This window comes from Artemia sp. Qi Xiang Cuo, chromosome 12 (assembly GCF_049724085.1).
Source record: "Artemia sp. Qi Xiang Cuo chromosome 12, ASM4972408v1, whole genome shotgun sequence".
NCBI classification, from domain to species: Eukaryota; Metazoa; Arthropoda; class Branchiopoda; order Anostraca; family Artemiidae; genus Artemia; species Artemia sp. Qi Xiang Cuo.
In genome coordinates this window covers 68,472,176-68,499,220 of record NC_142805.1, presented here as the reverse complement: position 1 = coordinate 68,499,220, position 27,045 = coordinate 68,472,176, and positions in this window count along the sequence as shown.

The window sequence follows — 27,045 nt, the reverse complement described above, 5'->3', positions numbered from 1 at the left end:
GCTAAGGTTGTAAGCTATGCCCTGGGGGCATATCATGTCATGTAGAAAGTTTTGTCGTAAAAAATTCAAAAAGAGCTCGTTCGATCGGAACTTGAGAGGGCTATTGTCCTTTTTAATAGTCGATAGAAATCAGAAGGATAATTGCCCCCCACCCCAATGCCCGTCATATCCCCAAAAATTTTCTAACAACAATTTAATGTGGCCATTTTTTTCAACGTTGCTGAAATGTCTGAAAATTATATTTCTAAAAATCACAGCCCTCCCCCCATAGCCCTCATGACAAGGGTCGTTTCTTTTAAATAATTCTTTTTTATTTTGTCGCTTATAACTTTAAGAAAAAACAAATTAGTTAAAATTTTAAAGAATAAATATCAGTATATGTATATTAAACTGGCAATGGATATTTTTTCAGTAAAGTCATTTGAATTTTTTTCAGTAAAGTACGAATTATATTCTGGCTTTTAGAAAGCATAGGGTTTATTATACTACTCAGATTAATCTCTGCTCGTTTTGAGTTTGACTTATTTTAATGTCTGTCTCCAAGTCTTGAAAATTGTTTATTAAAAAAACACCTAAGGGCCATCTAGTTAATCTAACCTTAACCTAGGATTACTCAATATTTGCCTATTTATATCATTTTGGTAGATGACAGTGATTGACAGTGTTTTGGCCCCCCCAGGCCATTCAGCGTGTCCCAGGGGGCGATAGAGGAACGCCCTGCAGATATGTAGGGTACCTCCACAGGAGGTATGGACCAAGGGGGACCTTGTTCCTTGGGGTCCATAACAGAAACTGGGGCACCCTCGCCCGGGGTTTGTAAATACAGGCGGAGGAGGAAGAAGGCCCCTCAAATGTACACTCAAAACGGCCCACGGGTTGAACTACAAGTCCCAAGAATTACAAACCTTTAGTAATGGGTTAATTTGCATGGTAATGCAGAACACCATCGCGGGAGGATCCTCTATAGGAGGACAACTGCAGTAGGGCGTAAGATCCAGGTCTATGGACAACGGCCTCTGCAAAGGGCTGCCTTGACCCTTTTGGGGTACCTGCAAGACTGGGGACCTTGCGGTCAACTCTATTCCTACTTAAGGAGTGGCGCCCCTCGAGGATCGCATGGGATTCTGACCAGGGACTTCTTGCCGTCCGGTTCTAAGCCGGTTTAAGCACTTCGGTATAGACTTGAGAAGATATGTGATCCCCGTCCTGCACTGGTATCCGGGATCATTGCTTTTCCTGAGGCGAAAATAATTTCAATGATTTAAAGAACATGAAAATTGGAACTTGGAATGATACGACGTTAAAAAATGACTATCGTATCGACATTTTGACTGACGAATTCAGACGATTCGAACTCGATTTATTAGAAGTTTCAGAAACTCATATGCCAGGGGTAGGAAGTATGAAATTAGGTGATATAGAATTTGTTTACTCAGGCAGGAAGGATGGGGTATATAGACAGAAGTAGGACTCATGATGAATAAGGAAGCTGCCAAGTCTTTTTTAGGCTTGGAAGGTATTAATAATAGAATACTAATTGCTCATTTTGTGACTAAAAAGTTCAGGGTATCAGTTATAGCAGTATATGCCCCTGTAGAATCGACTGACGGAGATACTAGTGACTCAGATGAATTTTACTTACAGTTACAGGAACAAATAGACAGGGTCCCAGGTAGAAATATGATGTTTTTACTGGGAGATTTTAACGCCCAGGTTGGTAGAAATAGGGATAGACGGTATCTTAGCCTAGGTAAATTTGGTGTAGGAAAAGAAAACAGTAATGAATACAAACTTTTGCAATTTTTTAGGTAAAACAATCTAGTTATAACCAATACGGTGATTGGTCATAAAATAGCTCATAAGTTAACATGGTATTCCCATGATGGTAAGACAGCAAACCTTATTGATTATGTTATTGCAAACCGAAGAGTGGCAGGATCAATACAAGATACTAGGGTATATAGGAGTGCGGTTATTGATGTTAAAAGTAAAGATCACCGTCTAGTAGTGTCAAGGGTTAATTTAAAGCTGAAATATCGCAAGGGTAACTACCTCCCGGGAAGTTATGATATTGGGAGACCCCAGGATAAGAATTTGAGAGACACTTCCCAGGAACAGCTGAATACTAAACTTGAGAGTTTTAAATTTGATAATGTTTTTGGAATGGTTGGAATGATTTGAGAAAAATAATTTGTGAAGTTGCTGAAGGTGTCTTAGGGAAGAAAGCTAGAACTGCAGCTAAGAATATTAGTGAAAAAGTTTTATGTTTGATAGAAAAGAGAAAGGACTTGTACAAGAATTACCTTAGTGATGGATCATATAAAAACAAAAGGAATGTAAAAAAAATTGGATAAAGCATTAAAATATTAACTAAGGAGGTGTGAAGTGGAAGCCGTGGATAAAATTGCCAAGGATCTGGAAGATGCAGCTCGACGACATAATAGTAAAATATTGTACTGGCATGTTAACAAATTTAGAGGGAGTAGTCAATACGGGCTAAAAAATAAGAGTTGTGAGAAAGTTAAACTTTAGCGTAAAGAGCGAGGCGTTGAGGAGGGGACAGCCCCTTTTATATACGGAATAATTTCTGTTCGTTTTAAGTTTTAATGTCGCTCCTTACTTTCAGTTAAAAAAACTTGTTTTTTTTTTATTTAATCTTATATAGGAGCTTCGGTTACTATAGACAAGGGCGGATCCAGGATTTTTCTTAGGGGGGGGGCAAAATAGGTTGATCCGATAAACTTTCAGTGCCCCTTCTCCAAGTCAAAAATCAAGATCTACACCCCTCCCCCCTAAAAAAAACAACTTAAAAGTTTTAATTTTATCTCCCGAAAATATTTCAAACGCGGGATTTTCATAACCTGGCAGCACTTAGTGTCCTTTAGTTTACGACACTGCTTGACCTTGAGCGAATTATAACATCCATTGCCCATTATTGTCCGAAAAAGTTTAGTTGGACTGGAGACAAAACTAATTTAATTGACCCTCCCAACACAAAGTTTAGAGCCCAGTTAAAGATAGGAATGGGGCCGCAATTAGTGATTATGAAAAAACTAAAGAAAGATGGGCTGAACATTTTGAGAATTTGCTTAAGCAAGATAGAGTTGAAGGAAGAGATATAGAGGAAAATGAAAAAGTTTGTGATACATTTGATGTGAAGGAAGATTTGTTTTGTGAGGAGGGATTAGCGACAGTACTAAAAGGACTAAAAAATAATAAGGCTCCGGGTGCTGATAGGGTGGTAAATGAGTTTCTTAAATATGGTGGCTATGAGGTTAGAGATAAGTTACTGAAGATTATGAATACGATTTTTGAAAAAGGGGAAGTACGTAATGATTTTAGGAAAACTTTAATTAAGCCACTTTATAAGAAAGGTGATAAAATGAGTGTGGTAATTATCGAGGGATTAGTCTGGTCTCTGTAGATAGTAAATTACTTAGTAATATGATACTTGTTAGACTGAGAGATGCCGTAGCCAAAGTTTTAAGAGAAGAACAGTGCGGTTTTAAAAGAGGTAGAGGATGTGTCGACCAAATTTTCACTCTTAGGTTAATAATTGAGAAGTGCCTGAGTTTTCAAACACTTTTGGTCCTCAGTCTTATAGATTATGAGCAAGCGTTCGATTCTGTTGATAGAAGAGTTTTAGTAAAGCTTTTATCTTTGTATGGTATACCAGAAAAATACATTAAAGTGATTAGTGCTATGTGCGAGAATAACTGCTGCGGACAAGGTAGGAAATGGGGTTAGAAGCTGGTTTTGTATTTATAATATTTTAAGTAACAAGTTTATATTTTATGCATTTCTTTACGCTAGACTAGATTATGAGAACTAGCCAATTTATTTTATAATCAACAAATGCTTGTTTAAACTCAAAAGAATCTGCTAATATGTAGGAAACCAGGTTTGGTTTCCCACGAAAGACAAGTGGACCTAGTGGTAACCCTGACTATCGTATCGTAAATCTTATTAAAATGTGTATTCGCTACCGTGACACCTATGTCCTACCCCCCCTCCCCCCAATATCGAGCTAGAGCCCTGGGTTATATATTAAAGCTACTGATTTTTTTATTTATCGAATGGGCATTACTCGGCGCTGTAAAAAGAAGTTAAAAAAAGTAAAAGCCGATAAGAAGTAAACAAGCTAGTGACAAATCCCCCCAAAAATAACTGTATGCTTCCAGTTTACCAATTCAATGGGCAAAGTTCATAGCTTGCATCTCTTCCCCGGGGACTGTGGGGGGTCAACTCATCCTCATAGACATAGTTACTAGATCTTTCGACTATGCTGAAAAAAATGGCAATTTCGAGATTTTTATCAGGTGGCCTCGGGGAAAGAATGGGCGTGGGAGGAGGCTAGGTGCCCTCTAATAGATTCGTTCAGTTAAAAAGGGCACTAGAAATTTTGATTTCCGAGCAAATGATCCCTCTCCTGGTCCTCTAGGATTAATGGTTCGATATGATTACCCCTGGGAAAAAGAAGAAAAAAAAGGAAAAACAAAAGCCAAATAAACATGCATCTGTGATAATTCTTCTGGCAAAAAATGCAAAATCCACTTTTTTGTATATATGAGCTTCAAACCTCTAAAGTAAGGTTTTCTGATATGTTGAATCTGATAATGTGATTTTTATTAATATCACTTGATATTTTGGGTGTATGATTCCCCCCTTTTTGAAATTTGGGCAAATTTTATCAGGTTCGTAACTTTTCATGGGAGTAGAAAAGGGGGTACCAGCGCGATCCCTCACCCCTGCTGCCATCTACAATTGAGTCTGACTCTGATCCCTCACCATATATGGGCATAGAGTCCATAGGGAGAACACCTGTCTTGTCAGTCCCAGCGGGGGCAAAATATATGGGCATGGAATCCCCAGGGAGAACACGTGTGCTGTCAGTCCGACGGGGGTACCATATATGGGCATAGCCTCCCTAGGGGAAATGGATTTCTGAGAAATTGATTGCGTAATCGATTGGGAAATGGATTTCAAAAAACTTGATTGCGTAATCGATTGTGAATTTTATTGATCTGATAACGGAAAACAGGATCACGTGTTTCCTTCTGAGCCAATCAGAGATTCGGTTACATCTCCTTCTAGACCAAGTAGAGGCTCGCTTACATATTAGTGGTGGAGGATTGCAGAGAATATAAGGAAAGGGTTTTTGCTATAGTTTTTATTGGTCTGTGAATAGAATTCAAAGGAGTGAGAACAGTTTGACTTTACTCATTTGGATATATATTTGTGTATTGACGAGTGGAATGTTTACCCTATTAGAAGTTGATAGTGGAGTTGATGGCAATAATACAAGAGCACCAAACATTGCGGTGGAAATCACGAGAGGATCACAGCTTTGTCTGGAATGCGATGAAGTATATGCAAGATATGTGACATCCTTGAACAAATTTAAAATGGAGGATCAAGTATGTTTCGCTGCAAAAGTTAATATAGCATATGCGAATAGACTTCAATGTGCTTTAAGTGCATTAGAGAAACATATCGAAGACAATAAACTCTATCGCTAATTGTACATGCTTAGTATTATAGTTGTTTTTGTAATTATTCAATAAAATTGTTTTGAAATCGAAAATGTTCCCTTTGTTTTCGGGTCAGGTTAGGTTAGGGCTAACGAATCAGGGTCAGTCTAGAGTCAGCAGTCAGAGTGAAAGGATTGAAAAATGATTAAATTTGAGAAAGAGAGAATTAGATCAAATCTAGTGTTTATGGAAAAACATTTGATTTTGGATGACGATTTTCTCGAGTTATCTCTTCAACGCAGGATATTCTCTCGGGGAACACTTGCGATATAATGGGAACTGATTCTCCCCCATTGGACTACTTTAGGAAACTTTTAAGATGTGACTCAAGTGCATATAGTCAATTTATTGATATATTAATTGGAACAAAGCAGAATAATATCGTGGATATACTTTTGAAAACATTGTCAAGGGATTCAATGTAGATGGCTCCTCCTTCGAAAGAAGTAACGTCACAGAGTCACTCCTTTCCCCATTCCCCTCACTGAATTTATCGAACGAGGATCAGTTTCGTTTTAGCTGTGAGAGAGTTGACATCGGAAACCAAAAAATGTTCTATACATGTCCACTATGCATGTACACTCTTGGCAGTTGGACTCAATCTGAGAATTGTACAATTATTGATGACTATAGTGACAAGTGTAAATTATGTAATCCTTGTAAATTACATAGAGGCTATGCAGCACAAATTAAAGGTTGTAATTCATGTCTTGAGGAGATTTGTGACTCTCACCCTAGAGGGAATCTGTGCTCCAATTGTCACTATGATAAATGTGATCAGTGGGAGAATACTTACCCCGCTATGATTGGAAAGAATCCCTAACGTGATTTTAGTCTATTTCTACGAGATTGGTATCGTCGTAGATTTAAATTATTCTGGGAGGAGGAGTCAGGTCTACGATTCAACTGTTGGGGTAACAAGACAATTTGGTTTCTACGTCATCGTTGTGACGACACTGCCTATTATGACTATAAACCAAGTGATTTTTATTTGGCAGTTACCGTATGTGATTCACCATTTGAAAATACTGTATGCGATATTGCTTCAAATAGACAGATTGAAACTCGTGAACTTCATTATATGAATGCAAATAGTATCATTGACTATACAAAGAGATATGACAAGAGTGAAGTTACATTGTACTGTAGAAAATGTGACCCTGACTTTGCAGTCAATCAAGATCAATATACAGTGAATCCAATTGATTTACCAGCATTAGTGGTTCACGACAGTTGCCTATACACCGATGATTAAATCTAAAGTGAAGATTTAAAGACATTGTTGAATATATACATATATATATATATATATATATATATATATATATATATATATATATATATATATATATATATATATATATATATATATATATATATATATATATATATATATATATATATATATATATATATATATATATATATATATATATATATATATATATATATATATATATATATATATATATATATATATATATATATATATATATATATATATATATATATATATATATATATATATATATATATATATATATATATATATATATATATGTATTTTATTAATAAACAAATTCACAAACATTTTTTAAGCACTTTACTCTTAGGGCACTGAAATCAATATTATATAGGTCTGAGAGGATGTTTTCCACTAGAAAGTCGTTCAGCCGAGGATTATCACCATAAATGTGGAGAAACTGCTTGTAAGTATAGCCGCGACAACGGAACGCAAAATATAGTAGTGCATGGAAGCCACAGCTTTTAGTCGTTAGATCCTGCACCTTCTTCCGATTTTGAATAATAGTTTTCCCACTGCTCTCAATATAGTTGCTGATGTGGGGTGTGTAAAATGTATAGGGTAGACCAAGAGGATCAAAAAATTCAATCGTCTTCATTGTTTGCAAGATGCACAGCCAATGACCCGTCAACACAGTCGACGGACTGCTATTAACAATAATTAAGGTATTGTTGGCACTTTGAATTTTTCCAAGAAAGTCCGAGGGCAGACAATAGGATTTGTACTGGGACATGTATGGATCCATAATAAATATATTGATTATTTGATTGGTGTTCATTGTGCCGAGTCTAGTAGAACACTGCCTTCGGGAGTGATTTCCCAATAGGTTTCATATTGATTAAGTGAAATGAGTTCAATACTCTCAGCCTCTAGATCGGCAAATGTAGACTCTAAACGCACACTCCCCTTACGTACTATACTCATATCCTGTGTGCCAGACCAATCTAGTACAATGATACCATGTGTTTTAGCAAACATATCTTCGGTTATACCATTTTCAAGTAGTTGCGAATCATGATCTAGGGTTTGCATGGTCAACTCATACAATGTTCTATAGGAGTTATCAAAAGACAGATTGTAGAGTGGGGTGCCGTTTACTTTGCACGAAAGAGGTGAAATTCCAAGCACCTTGAATTTATGTGGGCATCCAGTCCATGATCCTATTGCACTAGCGCTTTTGACGGAATTTCGCCATTGATAAAGTATGAATCGGTGAAGGTACGTGACCCCATGGCAATATGACGTTGATTGGTGATTGTATGAGGAACAAGTAGTTTAATATTATTTCCACTGGCTCTTAGTTTTTCGACTACCAAAGCAACATAGCTCATAACCTAGTGTTTACGTACTTGTAGTATTGCCGAGTTGAGGGAGAGACTTACATCAGGATTGACGGAAATTTCTTTTCTCAATATGAAATTGGACGGTGCAAGCGTCAGTTTTATATCCACTTTAACATTGGGCGGCATCCATTGGGGTATATTAAATGATTCATGATATATTTTTCCAACTAGATGTAATTCACTAGTTGTAGCATTTTTAAGTGCATCTGTACTATCAGTATTAGTAGTATATTCATATCCATTGGAGGTGCCTCTCAATTCCTTGTATGACTTGGGTGTCATCAGCATGAATTTCATATAGCTTGTAAAATTTGAGAGATTGTTGCTTGTGCTCACCAGCGTGCCATTGATGTAGACACTGATTTGACGAAATAAATTATGTAATATACAATTTTCATATGATATTCCATCGGCCCGAATTGGCAATGTATTATCGGATTTCCAGACTTTCATTTGTAAATCTATAAATGTTGAAGACATGTCCATAAAGTAGTCTTCATTGGAATACATTTGAAAGTGGATATTATTGGAGAGGGGTTGTTGAGGATAAAGTTGTTCATAGTATCCATGTTTGACACTCACATCAACATTTTCAGCATTGAATAGATTCAATGAGGCGGTGATTGAAGGTTGAGAATCCTTATGCAGTAGATAGGACATCTTAGGAAAAGAAATCTAGTTTCGATCTAACAATTCTCTTCCTATGGCTTCTTCTTCTGTTTACACTACGTGTCGGCTTTTTCCTTCTTTTCTTTGACAAGAGTGGTGATGTCTTTCGTTTCCAACCTGAGTAGAGACTGATGAGTGATGCATTGTTTCTCGACCTTTTTAAACCTTTACCATTTTGTTTTAATATAAATATATATATATATATATATATATATATATATATATATATATATATATATATATATATATATATATATATATATATATATATATATATATATATATATATATATATATATATATATATATATATATATATATATATATATATATGTGTGTGTGTGATATATATATATATATATATATATATATATATATATATATATATATATATTTATAATGTGTCAGTAACAAACAAATAAACATGCATCCGTAATCTTTCTTATGGCAAAAAAAAACAAAACAAATTCGATATTTTTTAAGATAGGAGCTTGAAGCCTATTAAGTATGATTCTAAATCTGATGGTGTGATTTTCCTTAAGATACTCTGACGTTTACTGGGTGTTTTTCCCTTTTTTTGAAAATAAGGCAAAATTTTTTCAGACATGTAACTTTTGATTGGTGAGACTAAACTTGATGGAACTTATACTCGTATATTTAAAATCAACATAAAAATTCAATTCTTTTGATGCATCTATTTGTATCAATATAATATTTTTTAGAGTTTCAGTTACTATTGAGTCGAGTTGCTCTTACTATGCAGTTCATTACCACAAACTGTTAGATACAATAACGAAATAAAACGAGAAAGATGTAGGAGAATCTTGCTCTCATACAAAAATATTTTCCCTTACAAAATTTGTTTACGACATTTTGGCTACACTTGCATTGAAAAAAAAGAATACACTTATAATTATATTTGTTTAATTCTGGTTATATTGTAGGCTTATTTGTAATTATTTTTGTTCTATCATAATGTTATTATTTATTATATTTTTAGATTGTATAAACATATAATTATGTGAAATAGTCTTCCAGACAGCTTACAATACCCTGGTCTTTATTTTCTTCTTTGTTTTTGAAGATAAAATGCAAATAGCAAGTTGTTGACAGAACAGTAATATATAAGTAAATTTTTGCTTATTTAAATTAACTAACAAATTAATTAAGAAATTCTTTTAATACAATCACCAAAATAGATTGATGCAAAAGGAGAGAAACAGATTTATCAATAATGAATAGGTGAATAAAATAATTGAAAAATACAAAACAAATGAGGAAAACGTTAATATTGAGGAATATTGTTGTTTGAAAATTTGTTCTGATTTTGTGTTGGTTATTTAATATTTATTTTATCCTTCTGCTGTTTGATTTTCTTTTTGTGCTCTTTTTTTTTCTTTTGTAATGTTTTTCTTCTCTCTCTTCTGAAGAATGTTTGTATCGTATTGTTAAGGGCTAGAGATGTACACATATATGGTTGTAAGCTATGTATTTTTCTGATAATTTGAATCCAGCATCTAGCTGTCATTTATTGCTTAAATTTGTATTTTGAGCTACAAGTCCACTACAACAAATCAAAATAACTTATGTTTAATCTTATCTGTAGAATTAAAATGTCATAATGGTTTCTAAAATATTTGCAAAATATTGTATGGAATTATTTGTTGTGGTGGAATTATTATATGCAATGGCATATTATAGAGAGTATAGAGTGTATAAAGGCCGTACAAAGCATTAAAAAACAAAATGTAAATTTTATTGGTATTTAAAGTAGCATATTTAAACTGTATTTTTACCTCCTCTCCCTTCCCCCTCCCCTTAACGTGGTAATGTCAAAAATATTTTAAGAACAACGTTTGTTTTGTAGGCCTGATCACGAAATAGAAGAAAAGCAATAGATGACTTTTAATTATGAGCAAAGGCTAATGATACATGTACAATAATTATTTTCTGTAATAAATATTTTTTTATGGTTTATCACCATTTTTCAGTTGCCTGCACTGTATAAAGAAAATATAATTATTATTACATTATGTAATTATATAATTATTAAATTTATGATAATATAATTATATGATAATAATATGATAATATAATTGTAATAATATAATTATAATATAATATCTATTATTTGCCTACAGTGGTTGCCGGAAATGCTGCCAGGGCATGTCAATTTCGTTGCTGATTAGACAAAAATGAAAGTAAAAATCATATATTCTTGCAAACTAAAAGCCCTTTTGAATAGTTCATTTCTGACTAAAGCTCTATAGAGTGAGGAATAGTTTCACAGAATAATAATAAAAAAATAGTAAGAAACTAAGAAAAATAAACCAAATACATTTTAAATGTTTTCAGTTTGTTTTCTTTTATAAATAAAAAACTATTAAAACTTTAAGAAATAAATGTCAGTATATATATAAATTAAAACGACAATCCACGGTCTTTTTTTTTTAGTAAAGTCCAGATTATTTTCTGTTCTTCAAAAGGCATGCAGGTTATCAACTATGCATGTTTGTTAGAAACATAAACTTTAACTTCAAAAATTAATTTACCCATTGTTCAAAATAGGGTCTGAGCACTAGTTGTATGGCTAGATCTATGGCTAGTTTGCATTTGTTTTCATTTTCAAATTTTGCTTTAAATTTTGCAGAAGACCATCGATGACCAAGCAGAAGACCATGACAACGCTATAGCTCAGGCTGGGATTTTTACCCCGGACTTGGAGGAAAAACCTAAGATTCTGGTATTATTGCTGTCTGTTTCTTACTTTTAATACTGATTAAATATATTATGTCCTCAGAGAGGATTTAAACTTCACTCAAAATTGAGTTTTGTATTCTTTTTTAAGTTTTATTACATTATGGTACCAGGAGCCTGGGCTTCGCCAGTGGCTACACTTGCATTGAAAAAAAAGAATACACTTATAATTATATTTGTTTAATTCTGGTTATATTGTAGGCTTATTTGTAATTATTTTTGTTCTATCATAATGTTATTATTTATTATATTTTTAGATTGTATAAACATATAATTATGTGAAATAGTCTTCCAGACAGCTTACAATACCCTGGTCTTTATTTTCTTCTTTGTTTTTGAAGATAAAATGCAAATAGCAAGTTGTTGACAGAACAGTAATATATAAGTAAATTTTTGCTTATTTAAATTAACTAACAAATTAATTAAGAAATTCTTTTAATACAATCACCAAAATAGATTGATGCAAAAGGAGAGAAACAGATTTATTAATAATGAATAGGTGAATAAAATAATTGAAAAATACAAAACAAATGAGGAAAACGTTAATATTGAGGAATATTGTTGTTTGAAAATTTGTTCTGATTTTGTGTTGGTTATTTAATATTTATTTTATCCTTCTGCTGTTTGATTTTCTTTTTGTGCTCTTTTTTTTCTTTTGTAATGTTTTTCTTCTCTCTCTTCTGAAGAATGTTTGTATCGTATTGTTAAGGGCTAGAGATGTACACATATATGGTTGTAAGCTATGTATTTTTCTGATAATTTGAATCCAGCATCTAGCTGTCATTTATTGCTTAAATTTGTATTTTGAGCTACAAGTCCACTACAACAAATCAAAATAACTTATGTTTAATCTTATCTGTAGAATTAAAATGTCATAATGGTTTCTAAAATATTTGCAAAATATTGTATGGAATTATTTGTTGTGGTGGAATTATTATATGCAATGGCATATTATAGAGAGTATAGAGTGTATAAAGGCCGTACAAAGCATTAAAAAACAAAATGTAAATTTTATTGGTATTTAAAGTAGCATATTTAAACTGTATTTTTACCTCCTCTCCCTTCCCCCTCCCCCTTAACGTGGTAATATCAAAAATATTTTAAGAACAACGTTTGTTTTGTAGGCCTGATCACGAAATAGAAGAAAAGCAATAGATGACTTTTAATTATGAGCAAAGGCTAATGATACATGTACAATAATTATTTTCTGTAATAAATATTTTTTTAGGGTTTATCACCATTTTTCAGTTGCCTGCACTGTATAAAGAAAATATAATTATTATTACATTATGTAATTATATAATTATTAAATGTATGATAATATAATTATATGATAATAATATGATAATATAATTGTAATAATATAATTATAATATAATATCTATTATTTGCCTACAGTGGTTGCTGGAAATGCTGCCAGGGCATGTCAATTTCGTTGCTGATTAGACAAAAATGAAAGTAAAAATCATATATTCTTGCAAACTAAAAGCCCTTTTGAATAGTTCATTTCTGACTAAAGCTCTATAGAGTGAGGAATAGTTTCACAGAATAATAATAAAAAAATAGTAAGAAACTAAGAAAAATAAACCAAATACATTTTAAATGTTTTCAGTTTGTTTTCTTTTATAAATAAAAAACTATTAAAACTTTAAGAAATAAATGTCAGTATATATATAAATTAAAACGACAATCCACGGTCTTTTTTTTTTAGTAAAGTCCAGATTATTTTCTGTTCTTCAAAAGGCATGCAGGTTATCAACTATGCATGTTTGTTAGAAACATAAACTTTAACTTCAAAAATTAATTTACCCATTGTTCAAAATAGGGTCTGAGCACTAGTTGTATGGCTAGATCTATGGCTAGTTTGCATTTGTTTTCATTTTTAAATTTTGCTTTAAATTTTGCAGAAGACCATCGATGACCAAGCAGAAGACCATGACAACGCTACAGCTCAGGCTGGGATTTTTACCCCGGACTTGGAGGAAAAACCTAAGATTCTGGTATTATTGCTGTCTGTTTCTTACTTTTAATACTGATTAAATATATTATGTCCTCAGAGAGGATTTAAACTTCACTCAAAATTGAGTTTTGTATTCTTTTTTAAGTTTTATTACATTATGGTACCAGGAGCCTGGGCTTCGCCAGTGCCCCGGCACTTGGCACACGGCAGGCTTGCATATATTTGATTCCCTAATTACGCATTAACATAATCATCGCGTTATTCTTTAGTTATAAGGCATAAGTTGTCATATCAAATGTAATTTGTACTGTCTCTTGTTCCATGCCTTATTGTTTAGCTGTCCGGACTCATTTGTTATCTTTTGTAATTTTTCATGTGTCATAAATAATAAAACAATAAGACCATCCCTGGGGAGAATGATATAATTTCTGTTCTTCAAATGTATATAAATGTGATGTCACTCAGAAGATTTTTTTCTGGCGTGCATTTAAATCATCTTTCCTGTTTATCTTTCACAGACGCGAAAATAAGTCAGTACCATTCCAGGACGGTTTAGAAATTCAGGTGTGAATTTTTTTTTCTCCTTCCTGTGTATCTTTGGAGACGCTAAAATAATACTTCCCCATTTTAAGGTGAAAAACTACAAATTTCAATTGAATTAAGTAATTCTGGTGGATGTTCAATGCCTCCTTCCTATTTATCATAGGCAGTGCAATCGTGCTGCCTAAGTAAAGAACGATGTTGGAACAGTGTATTATTTATTTATTTTTACTTTAGGTCAGGGCACTTTGTATCAAAGGAGTTGTCGTAGAACTTTGAAAAGGGCTCATTCGATTGGAAATTGGAGTGGCGAGTGCCCTTTTTAATATTCGGAAGTGATTGGAGGGCAACTAACCCCCCTCTCACGCCCACCTTTTCCCCAAACACATCTAATCAAAATTTTGAAATAGCCATTTTGTTCAACGTAGTTGAAAGCTCTGAAAATTAGGTCTTTCAGGATGACAACTCCAGCCCCCACAGCCCCCAGGGCAATGGTTATAAGTTATGCCCGGGGGGCATATAAGGTATTCATAGAAAGCACTTTCTTAGAAACTTCAAAATGAGCTCATTCAATTGGAAATTGAATATGCTAGTGCCCTTTTTAATTGTCGAAAGTGATTGGAAGGCTTCCGTTCCGAAACCATGTATCAACAGGTGCTAGTGATCTTAAGGTACCATTCGCTAGACAGATTAAACACTGAAATGGACTAATACTATAATTATCCGATGGATCTTTCTTTATGCAAAATAATAATTGGCTCAGCCTTAACTAAGGCCAAATCAATTAAAATTCTGTTTTGGCTTGATGCCGTTCTGGACGCTAGCTACTGCAAACCGGTTTTGTCCTAACTGATCCCTGATATTAGCCCTAACTTATCCTTGGCAGTAGTAAAATATACTCTATGGGTAACTGACCTAGCGTGTCCAATTCTTCAGTTACACATCATACTTCCTGACACTTATTGAGACTCCACAAGCATGTCGTGAGCATGCAAATTTCAGCAGCTAATAACAACATTTTGTCTGAGTCAGATAGGCAAATGAATAATTTCGATAATCCTTAAATCAATCTAATTTGCTGCTCAGTTTATTTAGCTTGACAACGGGAAATCTTTTTTGAATTTTGAGTTATTTTATAGATCTAAAAAATGATCTGATTGATAACCTTCTTAGTAATAAATGTAAAAACATCTGGAAATCTGGACTGTTAGAAGGTTTATTGCCGAGATCTAGCAATAAAAAAGAAGAAATAAAAATTCGACAAAAGTTAAGAGTTTTCAGAGTAGAAAAATGCGGAAAAGAAAGGAGGATCATCCTATATTGATGCCACATCAAATACATACAAACTTGAAAGAGGGTTCATCCTTACACAGGCGCCCAGCAATAAGGAAAAAAAGCCAAAATTTGAGTCCATCCTGTAGCTGCGGGCTGGTCAAATCTTTTTTAGCAAGTGTAAATATCGGACCAACAACAAATTAACAATCCATGCTAGAAAATGTATTAATGAAAATGTGATTACTTTCAGCAAACTAGACGGTAATATTTTGGATCGCCCCCCGAGAAGGGGGATAATGTGACACTGCGGTACATTCCTCTCAACTCGGCAGGCAAGTTGGCCGAACTGTGTGCACCTGAAATAAGAGTAAATTTAAAAGTGTTGTAGGAACTGGTGTTTCATTGTGTTGTAGGATCTGATCCGTTGGATTGAAACCTTTTTCTTATCCTACAAATAAATTCCTTTTGCTGGCTAGGTTTCACTGTTTGTTGATCATTTTCTAGTCTATACTTTAACTCTTTCCTATCTAGACTGTACTCCAGTTTTTATAATCATTCTTTACGAATCAAGATCGAACATTACCGTCATCAAGGCCGTATTCAGGGAGGGGGGGGGAGAGTAGGGTGTTTGACTCTTCCCCCACCGAGAGGTTTATCCGACCCGTAAAAGCGTAAGTAAAATAGTGGGTAGAAAATAAATTATTATTATTATCAATACTTGTAGCTATAGAAGTGTTTCATATAAATTCGAGGCGTAGATCTGGAATTGTTTTGCCTCTCTTACAGTTGTCTATTTTTCGTTTTCCCTTCGTGATTTTAAAGTAATATGTGGCTGTTTATTTATTGACGAGATTTGTGTTTCAGCTTCAGATATCATCATTGCAACGCCAATTCGAGGAGTTACAACAGCAAATTAAAAATGTCGAGAGTTTGTTTTCTGCTGATAAGGTAACGGTTTTATTGTATAAAGGGGTTTATTATAGGGTTCACAAGGCTGTAAAATGTATAGTATGGTATATGCATTTAAAGTTCGATGTTGTCAAATGTTTTTGTTCATAAAATGAGTTCTTCAGGCTTATGCGTAAGCAAAAAATAACAACAACAACCCCTAACGGCCACCATTTCCCCAAACACATCCAATCAAAATTTTGAGATGGCTATTTTGTTCAATGTAGCTGAAAGTTTTCGCATTTATATCTTTGAGCAGGAAACTCCCCCCACAGTTTTCAGGGCAAGGGTTATAAGTTATGCCCTGGGGGCATATAATGTTTATTGAAAGCTTTGTCATAGAAACTTGGAAAAGGGCTCATTCGATTGGAGATAAAAAGGGCTACTGCCCTTTTTAATAGTCGGAAGTTATTTAAGCTCACCCCCCTCTCAAGCCCACATTTTCCCCAAACACATCCAATCCAAATTTTTACAAAGCCATTTTGTTCAACGTAGTTAAATGTTTTAGAAATTAGGTCTTTGAGGATGATAACCCCCTCAGAGTTCTCAGGGCAAGAATTGTAAGTTATGCCCTGGGGGCATATAAGGTTTTTATAGATTGTAATGTTGTAGAAACTTCAAAAAGAGCTCATTTGTTTGGAAATTAGAAGGGCTTGTGCCCTTTTTAATGCTCGAAAGTGATTAGGGGATAACTAACACCTCTCTCACATCCACCATTTCCCCAAACTAAACACATCCAATCAAAATTTTGAGATAGCCATTTTGTTCGACGTAGTTAAAAAGTCCAGAAATTATGTATTTGAGGATGACACTCCCATCACAGCCCTCAACGCAAGGGTTTTAAGATATGCCCTGGGGGCATATAAGGTTATTTTTTATAGAAAGCGTTGTAGAAAATTCAAAAAGGAATCATTCGATTGGAAATTGAAACGGCTAGTGCCCTTTTTAATAGTCGAAAGTGATTGGAGGGCAAGTACTCCCCCTCGCACACCAACTATTTCCCCAAACACATTCAATCAAAATTTTGAGATTACCATTTTGTTCAACGTAGTTGAAAGGTTCAGAAATTAGGTCTTTGAGAATGACAACCCCCCCCCCCCCAGCCCTCAGGGGCAACCCCCCAACCTTTGCCCTTAGGGCAAAGGTTGTGAGTTAGTGCCCTTTTGTATAGTCGGAAGATTGGGAGCAACTAACCCTCCTATCACGCCTACCATTGCCCCAAACAAATCCAATCAAAATTTTTAGATAACAATTTTCTTCAATGTAATTGAAAGTACTGGAGATTAGGTCTTTGAGGATGACTCCCCCCACCCCCAGCGCTCAGAGCAAGGGTTATGAGTTATTCCCTGCGGGTACACACTTTTTATTGAAAGCGTTGTCCTAGAAACTTCAAAAGGGCTCATTCGATTGGAAATTGAAAGTGCTATTGCCTTTTTTAATATTTGAAAGTGGTTGGAGAGCAACTACGCCCATCATTTTTCCATATACATCCAATAAAAATTTTTAGATACACATTTTGTTCAACGTAGTTGAAAGCTTTAGAAATTAGGTCTTTAAGGATAGCAACCCCCCCCCAGCCCTCAGGGCAAGGGTTGTAAGTTATGCCCTGGGGGCATACGTCCACGCCCACCATTTCCCAAAACACATCCAATCAAAATTTTGAGATAGCCGTTTTGTTTAACTTAATGGAAAGTTCTGGAAAGTAGGTCTTTGAGGATGACAACCCCCTCACAGCTCTCAGGGCAAGGGTTTCGATTTATGCCCTGGGGGCATATAAGGTGTTTATAGAAAGCGTTGTCGTAGAAACTCAAAAAGGGCTCATTCGATTGGAAATTGAAAGGGCTTGTGCTCTTTTCAATAGTCAAAAGTGATTGGAAGGCTTTACATTTTTATAGTAAAGATCTATGTGGGTAAACTGTATTATTATCATTTTTTTGTTTAGACCAGGGCACTCTGATTGAAGGAGTTGTCGTAGGAACTTTGAAAAGGGCTCATTCGATTTCAAATAGAAACGGCTAATGCTCTTTTTGATAGTCAAATGTGATTGGAGGGCAACTGGTCCCCCTCCCACACCCACCCTCCCATTTGCCCATTATGTTGAAAAACTAAATGTTGCCTTAAGATTAAATGAAAATGTTAATGCTAATTCCCAATAAGGCATATCAGCAATATCCCAAGAGCAACTAAGGGTATTATGTTCAAACTTTCGGGGCTACTTCTGCTCTTAAGATTTCACCAAATCAAAATAGAGTAAGTGTATCCAAGCTATCAAAGAAAGTAATCAGATTTGTTTTGTGAATGGTATCAAGTTTTCTATTTCAGGTCAACTAGAGGAGGAATGAAACTAAATTAAACTCTACTATTTGTGTCCAGATTTTTAAAAGTGTATATTTTGTTAAAAATTGCTGAAAATTTTTCTCCAGCATATAAATAGCAGGCCAAACTATAAAGTCTTAAAGAAAATGAAAAGATTTTATTATTTTCTTTTTCTCTGAAAAAACTATGTCAATATAAAACGAAAAGAAATTAATTTAAAAAACTTTTTCCACAAAATAAGTTTTTTAAAGAAAAGTAAAGAACTTTATCACAAATCAGCATCGATAAATAAATAAAACCCAAAACGAACAGAAATTACAATAAATAACCGAGTCCAACTCAAAACGAGCAGAAATTAACATTAGTAGGGCTCAAAACCCTGTACCTTCCCAAGGCCAGAAACTTTAATAGATCAAATAATGTTAACATTTTGATTATCAAATATCAGTTTATGTATATTAAAGTGACAATGCACATTCATTTGGATTTTTTTAAGTAAAGTGTAAATTATGTTCTGGCCTTGGGAACATAAGTCTACAAAATGCAGCATTATCAACTCAAGACTCTGGACATTTTTCTGAAATAAAGTGCTGTCTATATTTTTTGTCATAAAATTGTCTTTAATCAATAGACTTTTTTCATGAATTTTGTTTCAACGCCACTGGAGTTTCCATAGTGGCATCTATAAACAATCTTCATAGATGGTGCTTGTTTCAACATGACTTTCAAAACTAAACAAATTATTATTGAATACATACAGAAAATCGTTAGAAAAAGTGTGAAACACTAAAAGAAGTGAATTTAAAGGTTCTCTCCATAAAAAATATGTTAACTATGATTATTCTGCATATTTTGAAGTAAGAATTGTTTATTTAGCATGTTTCCTTATGTAAATGGACTTATGTAAGCTTACACCGTCGTGGTATTTTGGACTACGAGTATTTTTTTTTACTTAGGTTCGAAGGTAAATTCTTCGGCATGTCCATATTTTTTTATCTTGTGGTAATTTTTATAGGATCGAAGAGATTTTTAAGGGTACTTATTTATTATATATTGCAGTATCCGAATATGAAAAAACAGCAACTCCAGTATAAACTTGAGAAAGATCCGAAACCTTGGCTGATTTTCACTCATCCCGAGCAGCTTCAGAAATCACCAGTGGCTGTTGCTAGCATCCAACCACCAGGACGGCAATCAAAAGGTACTTGTTATTTTTTGACTTTTGAATTAGGCCTTACCGGACTGACTTAATTTTTTTGAGTTGATTAGGACATTTTTTAGAAGAGAGTCTTGTTCTTATGTTTCCATATTTTATCCAGAGACGTCCAAATTTCAGCCGATTTTTGTCGTATTTTCTATAAAATTGCGCTTTAGAAATTCTCTCTAAGCCAACATAACCAACCGCAGAGCAATTTTCCCTTCCCCTTGAGATTTGAAAACCGCTAAGGTATCTCAACCTAAACAGATCAATTCTCTTATTCTTGGTGTTAAGTGTTTATTATCTTCTGTAATTTTTAGTCGAAAGATTCCTAATCCTGCATCAGGGGTATTATCAAAGGCTACAGCTACCTTCCCCCGTCCCCTTAAAATTGGTAAGATCTTTGCCAAGAATAGACTACTTCCTTTAACGTGTGGTCTTTTTTTAGTTATAGTTTTTTGGGAAATGCTGATTTTGAGCTGCAGCAAAAGTTCTGTTGCCACTTGTCTCGGCATTTTATTTTTTCAGGAAAGTGTCATGATTTATGCGTGCCGCAAGATATGTATACTTAAGAGGGGTATGTCCTATCTAAACCTCCTCTAGTTCCGCAAGTCTTTTTGATTAAGTTTAGGTTTTTTTTGGAGAGAAACCTGGACAGAAATAGAAAATTTTCAGCGTATGTTGTGTAAATTTGCCTCTTTTTACATTTTTCAACTTTTATTTTACCCATCTTGGATTTTCGAATATTTGATAAAATTAAACGAATGTTGCAAAAATAAAGTCTTCAAAGTTTTAATAACTATGACTGTTGGTCTCAATGTTGAAATTCTTCTGTTTTAGAGAAATACTAAAACAAAATTAAAGAAAAAATTTTGTAAACCGTTGTCTTTGTCATTTTAGCACGTTAACACCTCATCAAGCTGATACTCCATTTAAACGTGTAAGATTTGTGTATTGTACGTAACTTTCACAAAGCAAATGCGAACAATTTTATTTTCTTTTATTGAACCCCTCCCCGATAAACTAAATCTTATTAAAAGTAGAACAACCATCACTTTCAGGTAATTTCAGTCATTGCTTTTCATCAGTTTTTGTGCTTTTAGTCCCTTCAAGCTTATATCTGGTCTTGCCTCCGTGCCTTCCCTTCCCTCTTCTTATGATTTGATGTACATGAAGTGATGCAGCGTGTGGCCCATTGTTTTACAAAAATTGGTTTAGAAAAATCTTTTTAACTCTTATTCGAAATTATGAAATGTATACGTAAGTAAAATTAAGCTCAATTGAAATCCCCCCCCCGCCCCTACCGGAATAAAGTAAACCGTACCCAAAAAGTAACTATGGCTGCCGTAGGTTTATACCTATGTTCGGCCTTCTGCTCCTATCTCTTGTGTCCTAGCTAGTACGTACCCAGTTTCGATTTACTTTCTTCAATTCGGTACAGTTCTTTATTCAGTTTACTTACAATTCGGTACGTACCCAGTTTCTTGTTTCTACTCCTTTCTCTTGTGTCCTAGCTAGTACGTACCCAGTTTCGGTTTGCTTTATTCAGTTAGGTATATATTGAAATTGCTTTTGCTCCTTCTGTAATGTCACATTTCCATCCTGCAATGGCGAATCATAAGGCCCGTTTTTTTACACTAAAATCTTACATCTAAGATCTCGCATCTTTCTGGAAATATTTCGAGTTAAGATGGGAAATCGGGAGTAACACTTTCAAATTTCAAATGATTTTTTTTTCTTTTTCTATAGAAGATAGATTAACCTACTCCAAATCGATAGATTATGCTAAAAGGAAGAAACCTTTCCATCTCAAGATCCAGATGGGCTGTCGAAATTGTTGGTATAAGGATCCCGAGGGTTTCAACAGGATCTTAATCCCAAGAAGTTTTTTTTCACGCACTATTTTAAGGGAATTCGATATTTTAAAATCATTTTGCGAGCCTCAGAATCAGAGGACCATCTCAAAGACAAAGAACCCGTTGGCGGTTCCCGTGCAGCTGAGCCTTCGTTTGACTGAATCCTGTGCACCTGAAACCATTTAATTGAAACCTCTTGCAACTCAACCCCAGTTTAACTCACCCCCATGCAACTCAAGTGCCCCCTTCAACTCTACCCCCTTGCAACTCAACCCCATGCAACTTAACACTGATTCAACTCAACCCCTTTCAACTAAACCCCTATGCAGTTCAACCCTCATTCAACTCAATCCCTCTGCAATTCAACCCTAATGCAACTCAACCTTCGTTTAATCCAACCCCTATGCAACCCAACTCCTGTTTCACCCAACCCTGATTGACTCAACCCCCATTCAAATCAATCTCATTCAGCTACACCCTCCTTAAATCAACAATATAGGCTGCCTAGAAAATGTAATTCTGCCCGGTTTGTCGGAAATGATAAAAGTTAAATCGAATGAAATGGTCTTTATTCATTGGTTGATTCTTATGTAGGTGTTTTTTTTAGGCTGTTTTAATGCAAAACTATTCCTCCTCTCCCTCTATAAATTAAAAGTTTGTCCTCGTGTTTTATATATTAGAAATTAGCAAAATTTTTCATGCCCAGGGCCCGAACACACTTGAATATTATGGTTGCAGCAATAGGGCTGAACAGGGGTTGAGTCTTATAGGATTTGGTTATATGGGGGTTGAGTTGCAGGACAGTTGAGTTAAATTAGGGTTGAATTGCAGAGTGGTGGAGTTGAATGGGTATGGAGTTGAATGGGTATTGAGTTATACGGGGGTTGAATTAAACAGGGGTTGAGTTGCATGGGGGTTTTGTTAATTGAGATTGAATTAAATGATGGCTGAATTGCACGGAGGTTGAGCTCAATGAGTGTGGAGTTCAATGGGGGTAGAATTATACAGGGTTGAGTTTAATGGGAGGTTGAATTAAGCGGGGGTTGGGTTGAACGAGGGCTCAGTTAAACGGGTTGAGTTGGACGGGGTTCAGTTAAATGTGGATTCATTTTTACGCACACTATGAAATTTGGTTGGGAAGGTAATGAAATTTTCGTCCCCTGTGTCGACAAGGTTATCAATTAAAGTGGTAAGTAGAACAGGGAACCTCCAAAGTTGCCAAATTGCTCAAGTGATATTTCCAAGTGATTGTTTTTGAGCAGTCTTTCCTAAAGAAGCGTGGCAAAAAGTCAGACTATAGCGTAAAGAGCGAAGGCTGGGGAAGGGTCTCCCTTATATACGAAATAATTCTGTTCTTTATAAATTTTAATAAACTTCTTTCTTTACAGTTGAAAAAAACTTGTTTTTTTTTTAATCAAGTTTCTCATCATTCGTCAAATCATACCAGGACCCCCCCCGCTTAAAACTCCTGTGGAAGACTCCCCCAGACACTTATCCCCTTGGTAAATCCCCTCCCTGCTGAAATCCCCCCAAAAAAGAATCCGAATGCCTATATATCCCAATAAAAAGTCCTATATGTGAAGAATGGGCAAATTTTGTTACTTACAGCCCTTTCCCCAGGACCTATGGGAGTCATGTTGTCAGCAAAGGCATAGTTAATGGACCTTTTAAGTATTCTGAAACAATTTTTGATTGGATGTGTTTGGGGAAAAGGGGGGCTTGTTGCCCTCAATCTATTTGCTCGCATAAAAGGAAACTTAAGCTTTTAATTTTCGTCGTATGAGTGATCTTTCTCCGTGATCTTTCTTCTGTCGAAAAATACAAATTCCAAAGATTGCTTGATGTTTTCAGAGTGTTTCCCCGTTTTTAGAAAATGAAGCAGAGTTTCTCGGACTCGTAGCTTTTGATGGGTAACATTAAACTGTATGAATTTTGTATATTTGAAATCGTAGGCGCTGTCTAAGTAAAGAATAATGTCAGCACAATGTATTATTATTTTTTTTTTTTTTGGTTTCGGACTAGGGCACTTCGTGTAGAAGTCCGTAAAAACTTCAAACGGGCTCATTCGATTGGAAACTGAAAGTTCCAGTGCCCTTTTTGATATAGTCGAATGTGATTGGAGGGTAACAAGCCCCCCGTCCTACACCCATAATTTCCCCTAACACATCAAAATTTTGAGATAACTATTTTGTTCAGTGAAGTTGAACGGTCCAGTGATTATGTCTTTGAGGATGACCCCCCCCCCACAGCCCTCGGGGCATTGGCTATCAGCTATGGTAGTTGCCCGTTGTTAACATATCAGGTTTTAATGGAAGGTGGGGTCGTATAAACTTTGGAGGGGATTGATTTGGAAATCATAAGTTCTAGTCCCTTATTAAGAGTGAAAAGGGATCGAACTGTAACTACTCCCCCCCTCCCCGCGTCCTAATCAAATGCATCTTATAGAAGTTATGAGAGTGTAAATTTTTTTTCTAAAAATGGTCTAAAAATCACCAATGAATTTGGGGTTGAAACAACCCCTCAGAGCTTGGGTGCGAGGGTTTTGAGTTATGCCCCGGAAGCATATAGGGTATTTATGGAAGGGTTGGTCGTATAAATTTTAGAGTAGGTCGAATTAATTACAATTCTGGTTCGCTTTTAAGAGTCAAAAGTGATGAAGGGCAACTAGCCCCCGACGCCCCCTTTTCTGCAAACGCATCTGATCGAAATTGTGAGATTGTGACACAACCCTAATGTCTTGTCAAGACCAGAACATAATTTGCACTTTACTGAAAAAAAGGCTTTTTAAATGTTTTAACTTTAATAAATCACAAATTATTAAGAGTTTAAGGAATAAATGTCAGCAAAGTGCAAATTGAAAAAAAAATCAGTAAAGTGCAAATTATGTTCTAGTCTTGAGAAGGCAGGGGGTTGTCAGCCCTACTCATGTTAATTTGTGCTTGTTTTGAGTTTTACTCGGTTATTTGTTGCAATTTCATTTCGTTTTTGGTTTCATTTAGTATTGATGGTGATTTGTGGTAGTTTTACGCTTGGTTGATTATTTGATTTTATTTCTGCTCAATTACTTTGAACCAATTTTTCAATTTTATTCGATTCTTTTGATGTATCTGTTGTTATCAAAATCAATTCAAAAAAAAAACTAAGCCAATCCCCATCACTCACACACTTCCAGAGCAATAACTATCATCAAATACAACTCCCAGCCCATCCACCCACTACTTCCCCAGCCCTTCCACCCACTTCTCCCCCAGCTCATCAACCCAGTACTCTCCCAGCCTTTCCACTCCCCCCCCCCCCCCAAAAAAAAAAAAAACTTGAACAACTAATAAAATCAATAAACAAATAATTCTCCCAAAAATACTCATTTAATCTATTTTTAAATTGAGGAAGATGCTCAGCTGCCCTAACGCTTACAGAAAGTGAATTCCAAACAGAAGGACCAAGATACTTTAAACTAAAACCTGATCTCACACTATTTTTAAGCTCCATAACCAAATTATCACAGCTTCTCGTATCGTAATCATGAAAATCACTGTTGAAAGGGTAGAACTCCTTAAAAATTGGTGGGACTAGATTATTCACACAATTATAAACAAATATCGCGGCTTGATAGTCTCTTATCTACCCAGCGTTAAGCAGCCTTAGAGATTTAATACATGCACTGTTGTCTCACATTTTATACACTCTTCCGAATTATTTTCGCTGCTTTATTCTGTAACACTTGTACACGCTTGTAGTTCACATAAAAGTTGCTGCTCCACATGACACATCCATATGATATATACGGGTAAATGACTGCATAATATATCGTACGAAGAGAACCCTACTGTAGAGGTTTCAAGCTCCTATCTACAAAAATATGGAATTTTGCATTTTTGCCAGAAGAAAGATCACGGATGCGTGTTTATTTCTTTTTTTTTGTTTGTTTTTTTCTTTTTCCCAGGGGTGATCATATCGACCCAGTGGTCCTAAAATGTCATGGGAGGACTCATTGGAACGGAAATTAAAAGTTCTAGTGCCCTTTTTAAGTGACAAAAAAAAATGGAGGGCAACTAGGCCCACTCCCACGCTCATTTTTTCCCAAAGTCACCTGATCAAAATTTTGAGATAGCCATTTTGTTCAGCATGGTTTAATATATGATAAATATGTCCTTTGGGATGACTTAATCTCCCTAAGTCCCCGGGGGGAAGGATGAAAGTTATGACTTTTACCCAATGTTAACATATAGTATTGGTTATTAGGAAGTATACAGACGTTTTCAGGTGGGATTTTTTCTGGTAGTATGGGGGTGGGTGGGTCGGAGGTTATTTGGGAAGATCTTTCCATGAAGGAAGTTTTCATGGGGGAAGGGACATTGCTATGAAGAGGGCGCCAGATTTCCCAGCATTATTTAAAAAAAAGATTACAAATTAAATAAAAAAAAAAACAAGTTTTTCAACTGAAAATAAGGAGTAACATCAAAACTTAAAACGAACAGAAAATATTACGTGTATAATTGGGTTCACTCCCTAGTCAATACCTCGCTCTTTAAGCAAAATATTTTTTAGTGCTTTAATAATAGCTATTTATTCTAAAAAACGGCCTTTCTGATTAAGGGGTCATTTTTAAAGAATTGGAACAAAATTCGAACTTTAGCTTAAAGAGCGAGGTATTGACTAGTGGGCCAGCCCCCTAATATACGTATTAAAAATATATGAATATAGAAGTTCGTTACGTAAGTTAATTAGTAAGTTACGTATATTTATTACTAATAAAAACGTTAGTAAATAAAATTAAACAAGTTTAGAGAAAGACATTTAACCAAATAAAATAAAATTAATATACAAATTTTGTTTTAATTATTCATGTACGGTGAGCCAAAATCAAAACCAAAAAGTAGTAGAAAGGCCTCAGGAGATCGTAACCCTACACCATATATGGGTATAGAGTCCCTAGGGAGAACACCTGGGCTGTCAGTCCCAATTTAGTCTAATGCTGACAGTTTCCGAGAACTTGATTGCGTAATCGATTGGGAATTTGGAACACCTGTGCTGTCAACCTCAATTCCCCTTTCGTGAATCATTAATTCCTCTTAGAAACAACAAATTAATTCCTCTTTCTTGACAGATCAATCAACAAATAACAACATCAGTCAGACATTAAAAGTTTTCGCCTAGAAACAATTCTCCAGGAATATATCCAAGTCATTAATATCTTTGCCTCAGAAACAATTCTACTGGTCGAACTCCAAAAGAAATTAATAAACATTGCCATGGAAACAATTCTCCAAGAAACATCTTAGCGATGAATAGATTAACACGGGAATCAGGTTTCTTATTAATTCCAAATGTGACAGCGCAGAGATGCCA